At 43.1% G+C, this 14,000-nt stretch overlaps 1 long non-coding RNA gene across 1 annotated transcript in view; it reads left to right on the top strand.

The window, feature by feature from the left end:
* The window catches only part of LOC124776528, a 44,776-nt gene extending 31,350 nt beyond the window's left edge, over positions 1–13,426 (top strand). Inside the window, exon 2 of the long non-coding RNA XR_007015631.1 lies at positions 12,060–13,426. This is a non-coding gene — a long non-coding RNA (uncharacterized LOC124776528). The remainder of the gene's footprint in view (positions 1–12,059) is intronic.
* Positions 13,427–14,000: the final 574 nt, after the last annotated feature.

Genomic DNA, 14,000 nt, shown 5'->3' with positions numbered 1-14,000 from the left:
GACGATTAATTTTATATGGTGATTCCATTTTAGATCACTCCTAATGCCTAGTCCCAGATAATTTAATTAACTGCTTTCAGTTGCTGACCTGCTATATTGAAGCTAAATGATAAAGGATCTTTCTTTCTATGTATTCGCAGCACATTACAAGTGTCTACATTAAGATTCAATTGCCATTCCCTGCACCATGCGTCAATTCGTTGCAAATCCTCCTGCATTTCAGTACAGTTTTCAATTGTAAGAACCTCTCGGTATGCTACAGCATCATCCGCATAAAGCCTCATTGAACTTCCGATGTTATCCACAAGGTCATATATATATATATATATATATATATATATATATATATATATATATATATATTTTGTGAATAGCAATGGTCCTACGACACTCCCCTGCGATGGGGTAGTTTGCATGCATCAGTGATACAGGTAGCCGTCCCGTAGATGCAACCACAACGGAGAGCTTTCTGTGAAGAGACCAGACAGATAGGTGGTTCCTGAAGTTGGGAAGCGGCCTTTTCAAGACTTGCGGGGTCAACATTCTGGATGACTGATTGATATCACCTTGTAACATTAACCAGCGTGGCCTTGCTGTGCTGGTACTGCGAGAAGATGAAAACGAGATGAAACAAGAGCTGTTATATTTTTTTCCCTTATGGCTTAATAATCATGGCATCTTTCGGGTAAAATTTTCCGGAGGTGAAGTAGTTCCCCATTTGGATCTCCGGGCAGGGACTGCTCAGAGGATTTAATCAGGAAAAACGAGACTGGCATTCAGTGCATCGGAACATGGAATGTTAGATCCCTTACTCGTATAGATAGGAGAGAGAATTTAAAAAGGGAGGTTAGATGTAGGGACAATACGTAAGTATGCTGGCAGCAAAATATGACTTGTGGTCAAGGTAGTACGGGTTATCGACACAAAATCAAACGGGGAAGGGTCGAGGGGAAGGGGGGGGGGGGTAATGCACGAGTAGGCATAATAATGAATAAGAAAATTTCAATATATGTAAGTTACTATGAACTGCCTGATGAATACATTATCATAACCAGGACAGGCATGAAGCCAACGCCCGCCACATTAATACTAGTTTACGTGCCAACTAGCTTCACAAATGATGAAGAAATTGAAAGGCTATATGATATAAAGCAGGACGAAAATTTGATTGTAATGTATAACTTGAATTCATAGTAGGAAAAGGAAGGGAACTGAAAAGAGTTGATGATCATGGAATGCGGCAAAATAATGGAAAAGGATAACGCCTGGCAGAATTTTGCACAGAGCATGATCTTATTATCGCTTGGTTCTAAGAGTCATGAAACATGGTTGTTTGCGTGGAAGAGATGTGGGGACATTGAAAGGCCTCAGATTCTTTATATAATGGTAAGGCAGAAATTTCGAAACCAAATTTTAAACTACGAAAAATTTCCAGCGACGTAATTATGTGGACTTCGACCATTTTGTTAGTTATGAACTATAGATTAAAACCGACGAAATTACGAAAAGATGGGAATTAAGGATATGGGACCTGGAGAAATTGAAAGAACCAGATTTTCTTCAGTTTCGGAGAGAACATCAGGGAATGACTGAAATAGGCAAAAGGAACACAATAGAAAGCGAATGGTTATCTCTGAGAGATTAGTGAGGGCAGTGGAGGATCAAGTAAGTATGAAGATAAAGTCTCGTAGGAGGAACAAAAGGAGAAGATATAAAGATGCAACAAATAAAGCAGCGACAAAGAAATAGAGACGTCTAAAAATGATATTGGGGGAGAGCAAAGAAATGCAGTTGCATGTATATCAAGAATACATATTACAAGTCAGTATTAAGCAAAAAAAGTAAAGCTTAAAGTTAGAAGGAATATGAGGAAGATCAGTGTAAGGGGAAGAGACTCGAAGATAATAATATAGAAAGAGCAAAAGGAGTAGACGAAGATTACATAGGAGACGTGATATTGTGAGAAGAATGTGACAAAGGAAGACCTCCATAGAAATAATGTCCCGGGACTAGAGGATAATCCGTTACATTTATTGAGAAACTCAGGGGAATCAGCCATTACAAAATTATCCAATTGGTGTGCGACATATATGAGACCATGAGACCAGGAAAGTATCCTTACACTTCAAGGACAATGTGCACTGATTTGCCAGAACATTATGACCAGCTGCCTAACAGCCGGTATGTCCACCTGTAGCACGTATAACAGCGGTGACGCGTCGTGACATGGAAGCAATGAGGCCTTGGTAGGTAGCTGGAGAGAGTTGACACCACGTCTACACACACAAGTCACCTAATTCCGTTAAATTCCGGGGAAGGGGCGATCAGCTCTGAATCCATCTTCAGTCACATACCAGATGTGTTCGATCAGGTTCAGCACATCAACTGGAACTTGCCACTGAGTTCCTCGAACCACTCCGTCACACTCCTGGCTTGTGACATGGCGCAATATTATGTTGAAAAATGCTACTGCCGTGGGGAAACATGATAGTCACGAACGGATGTACGAGATTGGCAACCAGTGTTCGATACTCCTTGGCCGTCACGCTGCCTTGCACGATCTCCACTGGACCCATGGATGCCCACGTGAATGCTCCACAGAGCATAATGGAGCCACCACCAGCTACTCTCCACCCCGCAGTACAGGCGTCAAGAAGCAGCTCTCGTGGAAGATCACGGATTCGCGCCCTCCCATCGACACAATCAAGAAGGTGTCGAGATTCATCAGGCCATATAATACTCTGCCTTTTCGCTAACGTCTAGTGCCAATGGTCTTGTGTCCACTTCAGTCGTAATTGCCGATGCTGTACCGATAACATTGGAACATGCATGAGCTGTTAGCTGCTGTGGCACATCGTCATAGCCCAGATGTGTTCGATCGGGTTCAGATATGGCGAGTTAGGAGGCTAGCACATCAACTGGTACTTGCCACTGAGTTCCTCGAACCACTCGATCACACTCGTGGTTTGTGACATGGCGCAGTGTTATGTTGAAAAATGCCACTGCTATGAGAAAACATGATCGTCACGAATGGATGTACGTGATCGGCATCCATTGCAAGATACTCTTTCCCCATCATGGTGCCTAGCACGAGCTCCTCTGGACCCATGGATGCTCACGTGATTGCTCCACGGGGCATAATGGAGCGACCACCAGCTACTCTCCAACCCACAGGTGTCAAGGAGCAGTTCTCCTGGAAGACGACGGATTCAAGCCCTCCCATTGACATGATGAAGAAGGTATCGGGATTGATCAGGCCATATAATACTCTGCCATTGCGCCAACGTCTAGTGCCAACAGTCACGTGTCTACTTCAGTCGTAATTGCCGATACCGTGCTGATAACATTGACACATGCATGGGTCGTCGGCTGTGGTGACACATCGTTAGCAGTGTACACTGTGTGTTTTGACAGACTCGTACTCTGCCCAGCTTTAACCTCTAATGTTAGTTCCACCGCAGTTCTCCGTCTTCCCTGTGTAAACTATCTGCCCAGCCTACGACTCAGACATCTATAATGAGGGGTGGCCGCCCAACCCCGCGACGTCTGGACGTGGTTTCGACTTGACTTCGTCTTGTTGAAGACACTCAGCACAGCACTCCTCGAACACCCGACAAGTAGTACAGTTTTCGACATGGTCTTGCCGAGCCTCTGGGACATCACAATCTGCCCTCGGTAAAACTCAGATAGGTCGCGCGCCTTCTCCATTCTATACACGGGCAGCACCCTCCTCCAGGAACAGTGCTTGTGCCTGACTAGCAGTTATTCCTCGCTAGTTGACGCTGCTTTCGGCTGGCCGGGTTTATATCGATAGTAAGTCGGTGGTCATAATGTAATGGCTGATCAGTGTAATAATTCAGTACAAAAGAAGGCAGGTGCTGACAGTTAAGAATACAAAAATACTGACATTAACTACACTCTTACACAAAAAAAGCAAAAAAGACACACGACGAAGGAACTGTCCATGTGGGACTGAAATCAGGAGATGTGATGTACTTATACAGAAAAAAAAATGATTACAATTTCATAAAAATTGGATGATTTATTCAAGAGAAAGAGATTCACAAATTGTGCAGGTCAGTAACGCGTTGGTCCACCTCTGCCCCTTAGACAAGCAGTTACTCGGCTTGGCAATGACTGATACAGTTGCCGGATGTCCTCCTGAGAGAAGGTATCATGTCAAACTCTGTCCAATCGTCCAAATCCCAAGATGGTTATAGGGCCCTGCCCGTGTTGCTCCAAACGTTCGCAGTTGGTGAGGGATCTGGAGACCTTGCTTGCCATGGTAGGATTTGCAAGCACGAAATTTAAGCAGTGGAAACTCTTCCCGTGTGCAGGCTGGCGTTATCTTTCTTGTTGTAATGTAAGCCCAAGATGGCTTGCCATGTTGGGCAACTAAACGGAGAGTAGAATATCGTAAACGTACCGCTGTGCTGTAAAAGGTCCGCGGATGACAATCAAAGGGGTCCTGCTATGAGAATAAAGGGCACCCCAGACCGTCAGTCCTCGTTGTCGGGCCGCATGGCAAGCAACAGTCAAGTTCACACTCTGCTGCTCTCCATGACATGTCCAGACACGTCGTCGCTGTCATCGGGCTCAGTTGGAAGCCGGACGCATCACGGAAGAAGATTCTGCTCCAGTCAATGGGATTCAGGCCGAAGACATATCATGTGACGCGCCAGTTGGTGGCGGGATACCAACCTCGTTGTCACCCTCCACACGGCCCGATAATCGGGAGTGATGGTCTGGGGTACCATTTTATTACATAGTAGAAAGCCTTTGGTTGCCACTCGCGACATCCTCAGGCACAGCGGTATGGCGACGATGTTCTAGGCCCCGTTTCGTTGTCCTTCATGGCATGCAATCCTGTGCTTACATTTCAACAAGATAATGCCCGTCCGCACACGGCGAGAGATTTTATTGCTTGCCATATCCTACTTCGGCCAGCAGCGTCGCCGGATGTCTCCCCAACTGAGAACATTTGGAGCATTATGCACAGGGCCATACAACCAGCTCGGGATTTTGATCATCTAAAGCGCCAGTTGGACAGAATTTGGCATGATATCCTTCAGGAGGACATCATCGATTCTGTCAATGCCAAGCCGAATAACTACTCGCAGTGACTTGACTTGCTCGACTGACTTGCTCAGTTTGTGAAAGTCTTTCTCCTGAATCAATCAACCAATTTTTCTGAAACTGTGCATGTACATCAGACCTGCCGATTTCCGTCGGATAATTCCTGTACAGTCTACTAGCGGAGCTTGCGAGCTTGTCACCGATAGGCAAAATCCCAGACATGTTTTCCAGGTGGCATGTCAGTTTAACACGCAGGTCATGAAGCGAGAACAAGTCATGCAAAGAACAAGTTGTGATTATACTTTGCAACATGTGAACGACCACCATGTGCAGGAATGCGCTGAACCAAGGGTACCTTTTCGAGCTCGTTGTTGTTCTGTGCCATGCCTTACTGACATCAAGTTCAGTGTTCTCTCGGTGTTCTGTGATGTACCTTTCATTGAACAGCATTACGTCCCATATTAGCTGCTATTTTACAAAATACAGAATTCACAATGGTCAACCATTCCCAGCAGTTGTAAATCCATAACTTGTTCACGCGGAACCTTTGAAGCCGACGAGGTGTGGTGACCCCTTATGCAATTTTTCCTATGGCATTGGCAAGACTGAGTACTGCTTAAGACACACAGGTTGTGTGTTTGGGAAGAGGTGGGTTGAAATCTCCATCTGAAAGCTGATTTATTGTCTCCCTTCTTTCCCTGAATCACATCTTTGAACAACGTCATGGATGATTTCCTTCCCTTGTCTTGTTACGCCAGTAATTCGTCTCTCAGTACATTAGATGTTTCAGAGATAATGCTTGGGGAACGCAGGCGGTATTACTTGGTTATACTACTCACTGACGTGTCACAATACAGAGCTACAGATTTCCAACTCAGTATTAGTGAAACGAGAGAGTATTTTTAGAAGCTCCTCTAAGTGTTTCCCTCTCATAGTGCCTAGAACCATTCAGTCACGAATGCTGACGGTTTAATAACCCTAATACTCAGCCTAAGAACATTTCCTAACTTACGTAACATATACATCATAACGCAAGACGAGCACTTGCGAACAACGGAATTCGAGACGGGAGAGCTCCTGTGTCTTGTTTCGCTCCCATCAAATAGTTTTCATTGCTTCTCGTACAAGGACAAGCCGTTAATTGAAACTTCCTGGCGGATTAAAACTGTGTGCCGCATCGAGACTCGAACTCAGGACCTTTGCCTTTCGCGGGCAAGTGCTCTACCAACTGAGCTACCCAAGCCGTTGATTACACGTCTTAGAGCTTAATAAAATTTCAGACAAGTGTACATCATTTGGGAAAGAGATAGAGAGAGGGAGGGAGAGTGAGAGTGAGTGAGTGAGTGAGAGAGAGAGAGAGAGAGAGAGAGGCCGGCCGCGGTGGCCATGCGGTTCTGGCGCTGCAGTCCAGAACCGCGGGACTGCTACGGTCGCAGGTTCGAATCCTGCCTCGGGCATGGGTGTGTGTGATGTCCTTAGGTTAGTTAGGTTTAAGTAGTTCTAAGTTCTAGGGGACTTATGACCTAAGATGTTGAGTCCCATAGTGCTCAGAGCCATTTGAATTTTTGAAGAGAGAGAGAGAGAGGAGGAGAGAGAGCGAGACAATTATTTAGGCTTTCACTTCGACACTCCCTGGTTTTTGAGAAAAACGACATACAAGATTTGTCCGTAAGTTCTAATGCCAAGAACAAATATATTGGCGAGCTGATCCTTTGTTAGACTCATAAAGGCGTCACATTCCAGGTTAATTGATTCATTTTTTCCCGATCCATAGGAAAGATTTTTCCACAAAAATGATTATTTTTAAATAATCGAATAATTTTATTTGTTTGATGTGGAAGAATTTACAACGCAGATAGTATCATCCAGTTATTGCATTTCATATTTCTTCCGTTTTTGGGACAAGTTTTCGTTGAATGTTTGATACATTCAGAACGTGTTAGGTAGAAGTTAAGTTAGTGTGTAGATCATGTTTATTACAGTTATTGTAGTACAGAAGTACTGAAAAAAGTATTAATTGCTAATGAAATGAAAATCTGAATTTTGATTACATTTACAACTCGTTTGACACAAAATTAATACCAATATAACAATGAATGTTGATTATTTCTTTGAAAAAGTGAATTTCTATAAAAAATATTCTTCGATGTGGAAGGGCAGTATTGAAACAAATTCTTCTGTTTTATTCAAATAGTGAATTATCTTCTTTTTTGTTTGTCATTAAATAGTTCTTCCCTGTGTAATACAATGTTATTTCTTCTCCTTCATTCCGTCTCTTTCTACGTTTGTTTTAGATGCATTCATAAGTTGTATGAATTGACAACAGTAATAATGTTGGTATTCTGCTCTTACTTTTTTTTAATGGTGCCAAGAAATCTAATTGGCGATATGTTTTGAGGTCGTGCCGAAATTTTTACATGTATGTGTAATGCTTCACGATTCTGCTTTTTATCTTTGCAAAAATATCCTTGTAATTGTAGTAAGAAGGTTCTAAACACCAATAAAGTGTGTAATAGTTGAAGTAAATATTAAATATCAAAGAAATAAAAACGTGAAATTTTTACTATTAATGATTTATTCTTCATCAGATAAATGAAACTACTTATAAATTTATTTACACGAGTAAAAATGTTTCCATGAATTCGAAACATGTACTCTAATCTGAGTCCACAAAGCCAGAATTTGCCACGGTCGCCACCCGCCAGTTGGCTGTTGACTCGATAACACTTACAGGACACACAAAACTATGTTGATTTTATAAAAGTTATAACCTACAGTTTTCGAGCTAAGAACCGAAATAGACGACTTTTTTCTGTGACAAAAATAGCTGTTCACGAATTCCGTTGTAAGTAACACCATAATAACGTTCTTCACATTGCCCTCAGATGGTTACTCTTGCAGATACTTTCGTGTCTGATGTGTCAGTGATGTCATTCTCCTTTTGTCTCTTCTCCGTAAACTTACAATTACACTGAGGTGGCAAAAGTCCTGGGATAGCGACATGTCCATAAACAGATGGCAGTAGTGTGAAAGAACACTCCATTGACGGAGCTGTTTTCTGTACACAGTGAAAAGGTTTCCGAAGTAATTATGGTCGCACGATAGACTCTTAACGCGGAGTGGGACTTGGAGCTAGACGCATGGCGCTTCCCTGTCGGAAATCATTAGGGAAATCAATATTCTGAGATCCACAGCGTCAAGAGTGTGCCGAGAATACCAAATTTTAGGCATTTACCTCTCACCATGGAAAACACAGTGACCGACGGCCTTCACTTAACGACCGAGAGCAGCTGCGTTTGCGTAGAGTTGTCAGTGCTAACGGACAAGCAATACTGCGTGAAATAACGGCAGAAATCAATGTGGGACGTCCCACGAAGATATCCATTAGGGCAGTGCGGCGAAATTCGACGTTATTGGGTTATGGCAGCAGACGACCGACGTGAGCGTCTTTGGTAGAAACAGGATATCACCTGCAACACCTCGCCTCGGCTCATGACCAGACGACTGGAAAACTGTGGCGTGGTGCGATGAGTCCCAGTTTCCGTTGGTAGGAGCTGATAGTAGGATTCGAGTGTTGTGCAGACCCTACTAAGCCATGGGTCCAAGTTATCAACAAGGCACTGTGCAAACTGGTGGTGGTCCCATAATGGTGTGGGTTGTGCTTACATGGTCCAACTGAACCGATCATTGACTAGAAATGGTTATATCCGTCTACTTGAAAACCGTAGGTGATCACGGACTTAACGTTCACAAGCAACGATATCACCAGGCCACAACTTTTCTGGACTGGTTTGAAGAACATTATGGATAGTTCGAGTCATTTGGCCACCCGGATCATCTGACATGAAACTCCTCGAGCATTTATGGAACATAATCGAGAGGTCACTTAACCTGCCAGGGTAGCTGAGAGTGCTAATGCGCTGCTTCCTGGACCCGGGTAGGCGCGGCGGCCCCAGATCGAATCCGCCCGGCGGATTAACGACGACGGCCGGTGTGCCGGCCAGCCTGGATGTGGCTTTTAGGAGATTTTCCACATCCTACTAGGTGAATACCGGGCTGGTCCCCGCGTCTCGCCTCAGTTACACGACTCGCAGACATCTGAAACACATTCACTTTATTTCACTATTTACACTAGCTGCTGACAGCTGGGGTACACTAATTCCCTCCTGGTGGGTATGGAGTGGCGGCAGGAAGGGCGTCCGGGCACCCCTTAAAATTAACCATGCCAATTCCGTACTTAACCCTGCCGACCCCGCACACAATGCGGGATAAAGGCAGTAAAAAAAAAAGGATGGCTATAGATGGAGATTGCCTCACTATTTCTACAGGGGACTGCCAGCGACTTGTTGAGTTCATGCCACATCGATTTTCGGCACTACGCTGGGCAAAATGAAGCCCAATACAGTATTAGGAGGTACCCCATGAGTTTAGTGACCTCAGAGTAGTTTGATAAGGGAACTTATTTGCTTCTGTCCATGTTTAGCCCAGTAATCAGCTTCTGGGACCTTGCTTTTATGGCGTTTTCAGAGACTTGCATTTTTTTCATATAAATACTTTCTGTAGACTACTGCCTTCGCGAATTATGCATGCTTCGAATCATCATCAGTACCACCATCGTTATAAAGCATTTGGAATGAAATGGTGGATAAAGGTTTGCTCTGGACTTTTATATGGTTGACGTTCTTCAGGTATACGTATGCACAGTGTCCGTGCATCTTCTCGTGTGTCTTCCACTTATGTTCCAATAGGCTGCAAATGGTTCAAATGGCTCTGAGCACTATGGGACTTAACTTCTGCGGTCATCAGTCCCCTAGAACTTAGAACTAGTTAAACCTAACTAACCTATCACATATATCCATGCCCAAGGCAGGATTCGAACCTGCGACCGCTCGGCCACCCCGGCCGGCAATAGGCTGCAGTCACGGTGTTTTCCTGTCTTCTGGATTCCGCTAGATTCTGTTAACAACCCATCAATAAGGAGTCCACAGAAGCTGCTTTATTATGTCGACAGTTGGAATTATTCTGAAGGGATATCCTTCCTTCAAGCAGTGGGAGCGTCACTACTTTCTTGGTCCGTCTACCACCCGCACAGTTGCTAATGTGTACCTCTAACCTTAATTTTCATTGCGATTTTCTCCTGTCTTTTCCCTGTGTCATTTAAGTACAATACAGGAAATTTTATCAAGCACAAGTATAGCGTGCATCAGAACGCTTCCTTTGGATACTCAAACACCAGCCAAGTTCTGTTACATATCAAATTACTGTAAGTTTTCTATACACCCCCCAAGGTAAATGAACAGTTATTCAAACGAGAACTTGACGTCTACAGGTAACGAAGATCACAACAGAAAACTGAAATTCTAAATGTCTTATCATTTCCATACTTTCGACGATATTCTCTCAAGAATGAGATTTTCGCTCTGCAGCGGAGTGTGCGCTCCGCTGCAGAGTGAAAAGCTCATTCCGGAAACATCCCCCAGGCTGTGGCTAAGACGTAGCTCCACAATATCCTTTCTTCCGGGAGTGCTAGTTCTGCAAGGTTCGCAGGAGAGCTTCTGTGAAGCTTGGAAGGTATGAGACGAAATACTAACAGAAGTAAAGCTGTGAGGACGGGGTGTGAGTCGTGCTTGGGTAGATCAACTGATAGAGCACATGCCCGCGAAAGACAAAGGTCCCGAGTTCGAGTCTCGGTCCGGCACACAGTTTTAATCTGCCAGGAAGTTTCATATTCTCTCAACGTTGGAAGGTATTCCAGGTTGTTGATTTTCGTGCACATGAATATTTAACATCTTCTTTCAAGGGTCATTATTGGTTCACGTTGTATCCTTAGTTATTACACTGAGGAAGAATTTCATTTCTGTCAGTTCTCCTCTGCAGTTACAAATATAAGAATTCCTAACATTAGATTCAAGTAATACTGCAGAGGGCACAACACTACGAAGTGGTTGTGAGGACGGGAGGGCATTTGCGCTTAAAAACACCGAAGTGGGTTCGGTATCATACCGCATTTAGGTTTATGCATGAGATTCATTCATGTGGTCCTCGTCTGCCATTCCAGGGACGCAGGAACCTGCGGTCCTCATCTGCTAATAGTTGCAGGTTTTGCACTACTGTCTCGCTGACAAGTTACTAGCCCCACATAAACGCTCTTATAGCACTTGCAGATATCTATTCCCATTGTTTGTTTTTTAATAAAAAGTTCCTTGATATCGCATAACGTTATTACTCTGGGACTTTTTCATGTTTCAACACAAATCTGGGGATTTATTTATTCACTACAAATAATAGTAACGATCCTTTTACAAAAGCGCCATGCGGATCATGGCCTCATATGATAGAAACATTTTCTGAAACACTTCTACCCTCTCACTATGCCAATCCAAAAACATTTCAAGAAATGCTGTACTGCAGAAACAGTCTGCCGGTACGATTTCCGAAGGTACTAAGGGCCCACTTGATGAAGCAGCTTCTGTAGACTCCTTGTGAATGCGTTGATACCAGTATCATCATTATCGTCTGTTAACAAAATCGCTAGTATTTCTGATCCTTGTGCACTAGTGACACAGTAAGTTGCTAAGTGTAATGACGTCAGCCCCTGAAAGTTTTGGTGTTACATGAGTGCTATGCTCAAAGTTGCATCATGCTTGCACAACTGTCAAAGATTTCCAATCCTACTTCCAATTCACTATTGTGACTCTCTGTTGTTCGCCTAGCTAAAATGCTTTATTTTAATTTGCAGAGAGGAAAATAAGTAAAAAAAAAAATTGCGTGTTTACCTCTTTAGTTTTAATAATATCAGTCAAATATTTTATAGTTAACTAAGAACTAAGCAAAACATTAGTCGGCACTAGAATGTACTTTAAGATGTGTAAAAGCTACATTCTGAACGTTACGCAACGTGATGCAATGTTCCATTTACTAGAATTGGTAACCCTTTCTTCACTGCTGTTCTCACCTTGTTTTACTTTGTGTCTTTGTTTCAGATGCAGGACTTGACACCGCAGACTCTTCTACATGTGTGGCGCCATCTCAGAGGCATGTGCTTACAGCTTCTCAGGAAAAATCTCATTGCTTCTCGGATAACATGGGCAAACATAAAAACTTTGAAGAGTGCCAGTGACATTGTAATTGTACCATAGACAGCAAAATATTTGAATTGAACAGTATCAACGGTGTCTTGATAAGATATTACGTAACGCAATGTAGTCGAATCAAATAATGTGATGTTCAGGGAATTAGAATAGAAAATGAGACACTAGAAATAATCGGACGCCAAAGAAGTGAACATTGCTGAAATAAATTACCAGCAGCAAGAAAACATTTCCAAAAAAAAAAAGGTAAACGTCGAATGTAAATGTGTTGAGAAGGTTTGTATTAAGGTATTTTTCGGGAGTGTACCCTTGTAAGGAATTCACACATTAAGTGGCAAACAGCTCATAAGTAAAGACGATAGAAGCTGTTGAAATATTACGCTCCGGAAGGATTCTCAAGATTACACGAGAAAGTCGAACAGCTAACGAAGAAATACTAAACAGAACTGGGGGAAAATAAATTTGTGGAGGGAGTTGGAGTCATTCTGCAGAGGCGAAGTGGCTTGCACAAGAAAATTATCCTTAAGAGCTACATCAAACCAATCTTCGGACTGAGGCCCACAACTATAACGAAGATGTGGAACGCCAGACACGATAAGGAACAAAGATGAGGTAGAACACTGGTAGTTGCAGTGCGTTACACTGTGTAGATGAGACTGAGGAAGAAAATTCTAAAATTGCAGTCCACAAATGCAGATACCGAGGTCAGCCTAGAACTACCCAACACAGGATCAGCTTCGAACTGAAGATATCTGAAGAGAGATCTTTTTTTTTGACGTTACTGAACACTTTAAGTGAAGATAGGTACAGTCGACAATCATGCCTGTTCGTATGTCTTGATAAGCTCGTAAAGCTTCAGTTGTGTACAGCTCGCAGCACTGGGAACGCAACACGCACCGGAAATTGTAACGATTTTACTTATAGATCGTTTTGATTTTCTGTAATTGAGTATAATTACTGCATATTGTTTTGTATATACATTGTAACACTTACTTTTATCTGTTGGAAACGCTGAGATGTTTCAGCCTCGAATGTGCAAATAAGAATAGAGATGAGTCGTTACGTTGTAGCTGTATGGCAGCGTTTGAGGGTCTGGGTTTTCCCCAAAGTAATTATGTTTCGTGTTGTTACATATTAACCCTGTGGATTACTAATTGTTTCTTTTCAGTTTTGCTGTTACGATGTGTTGTGTTAATACCTTTCTTGTGAAATGTTATGCTGTTTTTCTATTGTACAATAAAATGAATGTTAAATGTAAACTAGTCGTATTTAGACGCTCTGGCGTAGTCGGGGTTATGCATTGCTGTCGAAGCTGCTATCACATTATCGCTGGGCGTGCGAACTCGCCGGCAGTACAGTGTAAAGCGGTGTTGATATGTCAACACTCAAGTCGAGTCGAGTCGCGTACGGGGAACGGTGGAGAGAATAGAGATACGACGTATGTGTTACGACGTAGTAGTAAGGCAGCGGTGCTAAAATATGTAATGCCTCGGCGGAAGTTTGGTGTGGCCAGGTCCAGTACAAGGCATTATGTGGGCACGGGACAATCACTGCAAATGGATACTCGTAGTAGCTAACATGAAGAGTATCGTGGAACCAATTTTAATTACTGGAACTGCAAGAAGAGGAGCCTGTGCCACATACTGGCAACGAACAATGCCTTAACATGCACTGACGGCGACTCAACATGGAGATGTAAGTAATTATTGTATCAGGCTTGTGTAGCTCATTTTGTGACTGAATATCAGACAGATATTTCAAAGTGTCTACCTAAGACAAAGTTCCATCCCACCCATTATTATTAACCTGAGAAAGTCCTAATAAATGAGAAGC

Source organism: Schistocerca piceifrons, chromosome 2, assembly GCF_021461385.2.
Source record: "Schistocerca piceifrons isolate TAMUIC-IGC-003096 chromosome 2, iqSchPice1.1, whole genome shotgun sequence".
Taxonomy (NCBI): Eukaryota; Metazoa; Arthropoda; class Insecta; order Orthoptera; family Acrididae; genus Schistocerca; species Schistocerca piceifrons.
The sequence above is the reverse complement of the archived record's forward strand: the minus strand, read 5'-3'. Positions and strand labels throughout refer to the sequence as shown.